The following is a 10,160-nucleotide window of genomic DNA, read 5'->3' as shown; positions in this document are numbered from 1 at the left end:
AAAAGGCTAGTGTGTGTGTGTGAGTGTGTTGGGGTGGGGGTGGGAGATTTGGGGGGGATGAAATAAGTTTTTTTTGGTGTTTTTTTTTGTTCGTCCTCAGTTTCAATAAAGGGGGCATTGTTTCCCAAACGCAAACACAGCCGGCTAAACTGAGGTGTTGTGGGAGTGTGGGCTGGCTCGAGTTTGACAGGGCAGGATGGGGGGGGGGGGGGCGGCTAGGGTTACACAGTAGCTGGTGGTGTTTTTTTTTGCGCTAATGCGTTCGGCTGAGTAAGATCAAGGATGTCGGTCTCTCAAGACGGAGCGTGGCACACAGACGCCGTGCCCTCCCTCCCTCCGCGTGTCCCTACTAGCATGGTATGTGACGCCGACGGTACACATTGGTCGTAGTTCGGTCATTTGCGACGGTACCGACAGCCGACGTCGTCGACACCGTGCCCGTACGGCCGCGGAATAACCGACCTGGAGGAGACTGTACGGCAACGTTGCTGTCACTGCTGCTGAAATACGTAGCTACGATGTCATTAAATAACGTGACAATGCTGTCACATCACAGTCCCACCCTGACTTGATTGGAAATGTACATTTCTAGCGTCACAGGTGGTCAGAATGTTTGTAAATTATTTACGTTTTAAAATGAATTTTGAAGTCGTACAGTTACAGAATTGTAATATTGAGGAGAAATCCTTTAATGTCTGTTTTGTGTGTGAATATCTAATATACAGTTAAGATCAACACTAAAGATGTACAGTATGGCGTGGGCGCGGGAAGCTAGCGCTAGCTAAGTTGAGAACGTTTCTCACCAGAGAAAGGTTAGCTCGCGCTAGCTTCTCCAGAGATCTCATTCCCTCGCCGACGTCGCTTCAAAAGCGTCTCTGAAGACCTGATCTGTACTCGGAGGGTGGTCCTCAAACAGCGGTCCAAAGACAGGCCTTCGTTTCAGCCTTCAATTACACAAACCGGGAGGCACTCAGCTCTGAGGGGGGAGGGTGTGGGGGTGGGGGGGAGAGGAACGCTGATTACAGGAGTGTGTCTTCTCTCTCAGCGCCGGTCGGCTGCGTGTCTATCTGGGCCCTCTAGAGTGGAGACCGGGTCGCTCCGACCGCCTTATCTCTGAGTGCTTTCTGCTGAACAGCAAACAAACAAGCCTGATTTAGACAACCTGAACCATCTCCCTCGCACATCTCTGACACACACACACGCACACACAAACACGCACACACACGCACACACACACGCACACGCGAAGCTGGCTTGTTGTCGCTGGCTGTTATTTCCACACAAAAACAAGCTAGTTATACATTTGGAATGATCCACATGTGAAGCCATGCATGTCATTTCCCTGTTGTGAAGCCCTTTGAACTGCATTCCTTGTATGAAAGGTGCTACTATACAAATAAAGTTGTACTTACTTCCTCACACAATAGTCATTAAGGGTTGCGGTCAGACAGACAGATAATAGAATATGGAGGAGGACAGGAAACCAGACCAGGCTCTGGAGACACAGGGAATCAGGCCTCTCATCTGACTTCCTCTTTCATTGTCTCTCTTCCTCTCTCCTTCTCTATCTCTCTCTCTCCCTCTCTCTCTCCCTCTCTCTCTCTCGTTCCCCCCCTCTCTCTCTCTCTCCCTCTCTCTCGTCCCCCCCCCCTCTCTCTCTCTCCCTCTCTCCCTCTCCCTCTCTCTCTCTGTCTCTCTCTCTCTCTCCCCCTCTCTCTCTGTCTCTGTCTCTCTCTCTCTCTCTCTCCCTCTCTCTCTCTCCCTCTCTCTCTCTCTCCCTCTCTCTCTCTCCCTCTCTCTCTCTCTCTGTCTCTCGCTCTCTCTCTCTCTCCCTCTCTCTCTCTCTCTCTCCCTCTCTCCTCCGTCTCTGGAGGTTTTTTAAATCAATATTTGAGGAGCCTCTGTGTTCCCCCTCTCCTCTCCACTTCAAAGGCCCTTGATCGGGGGCCGAGGACGCCACCTTCCGCACGCCGCTCCGGAAGAGAGACTCGGCAAAGCGCAACGGCGGGCAGGGGGAGAGACCGCGTGGGTGTGTGTGTGTGTGTGTGTGTGTGCTTCGCGTGTGTTCACCGGCGCACGGCGCAGGACTCACACACCTCCTCTGGCGTGACCGGCGGGAGCTTTGTGGGGGGGGGCGGGGGGGGGCCAGGCAGCACAGAGCAGTCTCAGTTTTAAGAGCCGGAGTGAAATAATAATGGCCATAATAAACCTTTCATTAGGTTTCAAAGGCAGCTCTGTGTGCGGCTGTCTGGGGCCTTCCCCACCCTGGCCCCCAGGGCGCTGGCTGTTCCACACAGGGCCCTACTGAAGGGTTAGGGCAGCCTAGCCCAGGGCCCTACTGAGGGCCTCACCCAGGCCCTCACCCAGGGCCCTACTGAAGGGTTAGGGCCCCTCACACAGGGTCCTACTGAAGGGTTAGGGCCCCTCACACAGGGTCCTACTGAAGGGTTAGGGCCCCTCACACAGGGTCCTACTGAAGGGTTAGGGCAGCCTAGCCCAGGGTCCTACTGAAGGGTTAGGGCCCCTCACCCAGGGTCCTACTGAAGGGTTAGGGCAGCCTCACCCAGGGTCCTACTGAGGGGTTAGGGCAGCCTAGCCCAGGGCCCTACTGAGGGGTTAGGGCAGCCTAGCCCAGGGCCCTACTGAGGGGTTAGGGCAGCCTAACCCAGGGCCCTACTGAGGGGTTAGGGCCCCTCACACAGGGCCCTACTGAGGGGTTAGGACAGCCTAACCCAGGGCCCTACTGAGGGGTTAGGGCAGCCTCACCCAGGGCCCTACTGAAGGGTTAGGGCCCCTCACACAGGGCCCTACTGAAGGGTTAGGGCACCTCACACAGGGCCCTACTGAGGGGTTAGGGCCCCTCACACAGGGCCCTACTGAAGGGTTAGGGCACCTCACACAGGGCCCTACTGAAGGGTTAGGGCCCCTCACCCAGGGCCCTACTGAGGGGTTAGGGCCCCTCACACAGGGTCCTACTGAGGGGTTTGACCAGCCTAGCCCAGGGTCCTACTGAGGGGTTAGGGCACCTCACCCAGGGCCCTACTGAGGGGTTAGGGCACCTTAGACAGGCTCGAGTGAGCAGCCAACAATGACCTTATATTCCCTGCAGGTATAGAACATATTTCCAGATTACAGGAGCAATTACTGCACCAATTCCAGGTCCATCTTGACCAGAAGAGGCATGTTCTTTGTCGTTAATACCATCTTCACGTTCCCTTGTGACTGGAGGGGAAAGGGAATTTCGGAAAAGAAAACGGACGATATGAATCAATCTATGTCAAACCTCCAAAGGCAAACCCTTAGCTTATCTCCCCGTCTCCTCTGAGGTAAATCTTTTGGAAGCAGCGTTTGCCGGCCAGCGTTCCTTCCACATGAGCAAAGATTTGGGATGCAGGAAGCATCCAGAGCCCCAGAGAATCAAAAGAAAGAGGGATTAACTAACTTTCCATATCTAAAACAAAAAACCGTTCCGATTCATCAATCATCGTGAGGACAACTGACGAATCGGAACATCAAAATCCTGAACGTCAACATGGGAGTATCAGAAACCAGCAGCCTCGCTGTAATTGGCCAGAACCACATCCGTCTGTCACTCAGACCGGAGGCTCGAGCGATATAGGAAGGCAATTATGTCATTATATCTGCCTCGTAGAAGGGTAGAGAGAGGGAGGGAGGAGGAGGAGAGGAAAGAGAGGGAGGGAGAGGCTGACAGTGGACTCGGTGTTAGTGGACGTTCATTGCTCGGGCCGGCTAGACCATAATCCTCAGAGACTCCTTCCTGACTCTGGAAATACCCAGCAGCCTCGCTGACGTCGCCCGCAGAACAACCCCGCGCCAACGCACAGGAAATATATTAGGAGATGTTCTATATTTCCTCGCTAATCCTCAAAAAATGTTGCCCCCCCCCCCACAGCCCACCCTCACCCTAACAGACCTTCCTCTCGGGTTTAAAAAACATTAAAAACGTCCAAAAGAGTCCGAAAAGTTTCCGCTGCTGTACACCAGCCCTGCAATTTCATAAAGACCTATCGTTTCTGTGTCAGTGAATCCCATGTCAGTCTCTCAACTCCTACGCTTGGTATTACTGGTATTAAAGCTGTTTTTGCACTGATTGTACAGTAAAACCTTGCGTTGGGCACAGTACCAGGGGTAACAGCAACTGTGGTGAACTTCTGCTATAGTGGCAACCACTTATATAATAAGAAATAACTTAAATAATCTGCAGGAAGGGGAATTTGGGCGTTACAACAGCAGAAAAACTTAACCTGGATCAAATACTGTGCCAAGTATTTGTACATTTTGTATACGTACACATACTTAAGAAGTATTTAAGGTGCATTTGATTGACACCCTACACCAAAGGTATTTATTTATTATTTTCTTTACCAGAGTTAGCACAAATAATATTTGACCTGGGTCAGTCTGGTTGTTGAACGGCGATATCTCCATACTCAGCACTTATGCGTCAGACATTTTTCAAACTGCATCTCTCTCCAACCAGCTGAATACTCTGGAACTTTCCGTGGTGAAAGGCGTGTAAAACTGTCCCCACAGCAGAGTTGCTGTTTAGCGGCTGCACTTTATAATCCAATCTAGTCCCCAGGTTGTCTGAAGGGAGCAGCCAGCGGCGATAAATCTCCATTTCAAACAGGCACTCGGGAGACAGACAATGTAAAGTGCTGACAAGAGGGTGTATTTCTAGGGCTCATCTCTGGCTCAGATGCAGCTTGTGAATGGGTTGTGTGTGTGTGTGTGTGTGTGTGTGTGTGTGTGTGTGTGTGTGTGTGTGTGTGTGTGTGTGTGTGTGTGTGTGTGCGTGTGTGTGTGTGTGTGTGTGTGTGTGTGTCTTCCTCCCACGCTCTGATCTACACTGCATACACACACTGCTACCTACGGCAATGTCAAAGTGGCCCACCAGGCTACAGACAGCTCCCGTGTTGACAAGAGTGTGTGAACAGAACTTCAGGAGCCATCTGCACCCACACACACACACACACACGTACACACACATACACACACACACTGGGCACGGAGATGGAGTCAACAGTGGTGCCATGACCACCAGCCACTGTGAAAGGAAAACATGACAATGCAATTACAATGCAAGGAGGGTCGTCACCAATCACACTTCAAAAGGTCTTCATTAATCCTCCATAAAGCAAACAACAAGCTGTTGACATGACAACATTATGCATTATTCAAACGGTGATGTCATTTACATGACATGGGGCTCTTGTAAAAACCAAATGTATAATATGGTATTTTACATTTCCAATTTCATGCTCCATCTCCATTACATTAAGAAGACTGAGTAGAAACTCATGCAAGTTTTGAATATCCAAGTGTTTTTAATTCTCTGTTGAACACAGCGTCAAATGTCTGACAGAAAATAAGGAGATTTTAGGAAAGAATGTTGCATGTATTTAGGAGAGTATTGACCGCCGAATAATCCTGCTTCCTGCTAAATTCTGATCTTCTGACACTTCAAACGCTGTGGAGAGACTTTCAATAGGCAGCATTCTCTCCATCTCTCTCTTTCTCCATCTCTCTCTTTCTCTCCATCTCTCTCTTTCTCTTTCTCTCTCCTGTCCTCCCCTGGATCAACTGTCCAGCCCTGAATCACAAAGCCAAACCCCGTTCTGTGGGAAATCTCGAGGAGGCCCGAACACACGCACACACACACGCAAACACACACGGACACACACAGCAAACACGCGGACACACACACGCACGGACACAGCACACACACACACACACACCTCTTGTAAGAGACCGCAACAAAGGAGGCACTGCCGTGGACAAAGAGCAGAAGCCAAATGAAAGGTCCCGGGCTCCCACAAAGGAATGGGAGAGAGAGAGTGTGTGAAAGAGAGAGAGAGAGAGAGAGAGAGAGTGTGTGTGTGTGTGTGTGTGTGAGAGAGAGAGAGAGGGGGAGAGAGAGAGGGAGAGAAAGGCTTTGGAGATGGATGAGAGGGCCAGCTGTTTGTGTGGTTATTACAACTGATAAATATTTACCAAACCTCTCCCCTAGAGACGACCTTATGGTCTGGTCTCTTATTACTAAATTGATACTTTTGCCAAATGTCTTTGAAATATCTCAATTAAGCTCATGGTTTGTGAACCAGGCGTGAAATTGAGTTTTTTAAAGTTTTTTTCCCCCCCATTACAATTACATCCTAGAAATTACAATCACACACTATAGAAATGGACCAATTTAGTGTGCACAAAACAGGTTGGGTATTGACTCAGTTTTATTTTTTCTGTTAAGTACTTCAACAAACTCAGTGTCTGAAAAATACCCCCTCACCTGAAACATTGGGGTTATAGGGTAAACATGGGGTTATAGGGTACACATGGGGTTATAGGGTAAACATGGGGTTATAGGGTAAACATGGGGTTATAGGGTAAACATGGGGTTATAGGGTACACATGGGGTTATAGGGTAAACATGGGGTTTCTTTCTCGTCAGTCTAAGAGAGGGTCACACGTCCAAATCAGGCACCACCAAGGCCCTCTAATGAGCACTGTCTGTGAAAAATAATGCTTTCTTTGAGCTGAAAATCCTAAATGGGACCATATTAAGACTGTGGTATTTTTATGAGAAGGCGGACAGGGGGGTCAGTCCGTTTCCAAGCCCAAACACCTATGGGAGTGGTCAAGTGTGGTGTGGGGGTCTGTGGGGGGGGGGGGGGGGGTTCTGAAGAGTAGTTCAAGCATGAAGCGCACAAAATAACAGGCTTTAAGGCGATTTCAGTGAATTCAAGCTGTTGTGAGGCACATTTGGACATGGAGATAAAACCTTCAATAAAACTATTACTCTCTGCTCGTTTATATGCATGCAGCCAAATGCAGACAGTCGTGAAACTAAGGAAACCAAAAAAAAAAGAGTGGGATTATAGAATGGCTAACTGTCAGGGAAGACAAAGAAACAAGTCATAAAACCCAGAGCTACACAGAGCAATTTCTCTGAAGAAGGCAGGCAGCCAAAACGTGACAAATATAGTAACTTTTCTTCACTGTAAGGGAACATCATGTGGCTCTACTAAGACATGAACCAATGAATGTCACAATCTCACATCTCCCTCAAACACTGCGGCTCCTAGAGATCCAATGAAATGGAACTAACCAGAAGAATAGCCTATATTCTTTCCCTGGGAGGAAAAAAATAAAAATACTTGACAGCAATTAAGATTTGTCTCCTAACCCGTCACCTCAACATTCAAGCCACGTCCCACCCTGCATAACACACACACACATTTCAGGAAGGGGGACATTAAGATTGTTTGCAGATTTCTTCACTGCGCGTGTGTGTGTGTGTGTGTGTGTGTGTGTGTGTGTGTGTGTGTGCATTTTCTGAAGTGCTCACATAATTGCAGGGTTTAGCTGAGCCGAGACAAACAAACAGTGACACTCAGCATTCCTCGTTTGGTTTCGTCTTCGAGCCGCCACGAAAATGGTCCAATTAGAGATGTGTTTAAGCCAAGGCACTTGTTTTAGAGTGCTAGTTAAATGAACGGAGGGCAGACAAGTCACCCGGTTAGCCGGGCAGTTTTTTTGTGCAAGGCAGAAAAGGGGAAGGGAACCCAGTGTGTTAGCCACTGGCCTCGCCGACTGTGAATGTTGGGTAAAATACTTGTGTGTGTGTCTCTCTCTGCCTCCCTCCCACACCCCCACCTCTCTCTCTTTGATTCCCAGACTTTATCCTCTGAACTTGACGTCTGCTTCTGTGTATTAAAGGCTTGAACTTAACGCGACTGGAAGAGCAGAACAGACCTCAGACTCGGACACTGTAGCGGTCAGCGGGACAAAGCAGTCAAGGCCACGGTGCTTTTTCACTCTCACAGGCAGAGGAAGAAAGGATTCCTGCCTTTCATGGAGGTTTACCCTTTATGTCTGAAGGAAACTAGCATTAACTGTCTCCACCTGTGGAACAGATCAAGTTAAAACAAGATCTGACACCGAAAGAACAGAGTTTCTCTTAGAAAGCGATAAAAATAAAAAATAAAAACATTTGCCAACTTCCGTGACTGAACTTCTCAACAGGCTTGCAGGCAATCACGTTCAAAGTCACTGGAAAAGCGTGTGCATGCTTCAAAACACATTGAAACAAATGCAACAGCTCTTGTGAGCTCTGATTGCACTTTGATTTGATTTGATTGCAGATTTTTCAATGACCCTCATTGGCGATAGGACCAACAGCCTTCCAGGGGCGCCTGGACATCCACATTTTTGAGGGACAAAAGAGCAACAAGGGCTCGGGGTCAACAGATAAGAGGCTATTGGCCGTACCTGTTAAACTCCACTCCTCCGAGTGCCCTGCTAGCATGCCCATGCTTCGGCCATCTTGCATTCATTAGGCCACTTCTGGTCCTCGCAAAACAACAGGCTCCAATTAGAGCTCCAATTAGAGACACGCAGGCAAACAGGATTGATGAGGAAAACACTGGGTTTCCTCCCCGTTAAAAACCACAGCAGCAAATGGAACATATTGAGAGGCCTCCATGCAATTACCTGCTTTCACGTTCAAAGGGGAGATGGAGAGAATAGAGATGGAGAGAGAGAGGAGAAATGGAGAGAGAGAGGAGAGATGGAGAGAGAGGAGAGATGGAGAGAGAGAGGAGAGATGGAGAGAGAGAGGAGAGATGGAGAGAGAGGAGAGATGGAGAGAGAGAGGAGAGATGGAGAGAGAGAGGAGAGATGGAGAGAGAGAGGAGAGATGGAGAGAAAAGAGATGGAGAGAGAGAGGAGAGATGGAGAGAGAGGAGAGATAGAGAGAGAGGAGAGATGGAGAGAGAGAGGAGAGATGGAGAGAGAGAGGAGAGATGGAGACAGAGGAGGGAGATGGAGAGAGAGAGGAGGGATGGAGAGAGAGAGGAGGGATGGAGAGAGAGAGGAGGGATGAGAGAGAGGAGAGATGGAGAGAGAGAGGAGAAATGGAGAGAGAGGAGAGATGGAGAGAGAGAGGAGAGATGGAGACAGAGGAGAGAGATGGAGAGAGAGAGGAGGGATGGAGAGAGAGAGGAGGGATGAGAGAGAGGAGAGATGGAGAGAGAGAGGAGAGATGGAGAGAGAGGAGAGATGGAGAGAGAGGAGAGAGATGGAGAGAGAGAGGAGGGATGGAGAGAGAGAGGAGGGATGGAGAGAGAGAGGAGGGATGAGAGAGAGGAGAGATGGAGAGAGGAGAGATGGAGAGAGAGGAGAGATGGAGAGAGAGAGGAGAGATGGAGAGAGGAGGGATGGAGAGATGGAGAGAGAGGAGAAATGGAGAGAGAGAGGAGAGATGGAGAGAGAGAGGAGAGATGGAGAGAGAGGAGAGAGAGGAGGGATGGAGAGAGAGAGGAGGGATGAAGAGAGAGGAGAGATGGAGAGAGAGAGGAGGGATGGAGAGAGAGAGGAGGGATGAAGAGAGAGGAGGGATGGAGAGAGAGAGGAGGGATGGAACTCTGCCTATTCTTGCACTTTGCCTTCAGCACTAGATTATGCTCTTAGTCACTTGTTTTACAAAGGAGATGCACTTGTGAGTTCTGGCAAGAAGTAGCACATTGGCTCTTCCTACGTTAAATGCAATTATTGTACGTCGCTTTGGATAAAAGCGTCAGCTAAACGACTGTAATGTAATGTAATGGAGAGAGAAAAGCATGAAATTGGAAATGTAAAATAACATATTATAAATTTAGTTTTTACAAGAGCCCCATGTCATGTAAATGACATCACCGTTTGAATAATGCATAATGTCATCATGTCATGTTAACAGCACTCTACATTTGCTTTATGGAGGGTTAATGAAGACCTTTTGAAGTGTGATTGGTGGCGACCCTCCTTGGACAGCTGCTGCTACCAGACCAGGCTAGATGGATATAAACACCCCATAACCCAGAAGACCTTCTTTTAAGAAACCGTAGCCATACTGTACGAGTAAAAAGAATGACACGCGTGGAAAGAATTCCCCAATTCCAAACATTACAATAAGAATCGTCTGTTTTTTTGTGTGGTCTAATCACTCATCCAAAACAATGGTACAGTGGGAACCGCGCATCACCCAGTCCTGTAAATCCATCCAGCTCCACGGGGGCTTGATACAGTAAGCTGAGACAGAATGGCGACCACATCCTCCATCAGGGTCCTCTGGTGGGAATCTGTGGTCTGAGCACTTGATTGGC

General features: G+C 49.0%; 1 protein-coding gene across 1 annotated transcript in view; it reads right to left on the bottom strand.

Annotated features, from left to right (window-relative positions):
* The window catches only part of gpc5a (glypican 5a), a gene marked incomplete at both ends in the record, with an annotated part of 92,240 nt that overhangs the window by 69,182 nt on the left and 12,898 nt on the right, over window positions 1-10,160 (bottom strand). The window lies entirely within an intron of this gene.

This window comes from Borostomias antarcticus, assembly GCF_949987555.1.
Source record: "Borostomias antarcticus genome assembly, chromosome: 12".
NCBI classification, from domain to species: Eukaryota; Metazoa; Chordata; class Actinopteri; order Stomiiformes; family Stomiidae; genus Borostomias; species Borostomias antarcticus.
This window is presented reverse-complemented; position numbering and strand designations above follow the sequence as displayed.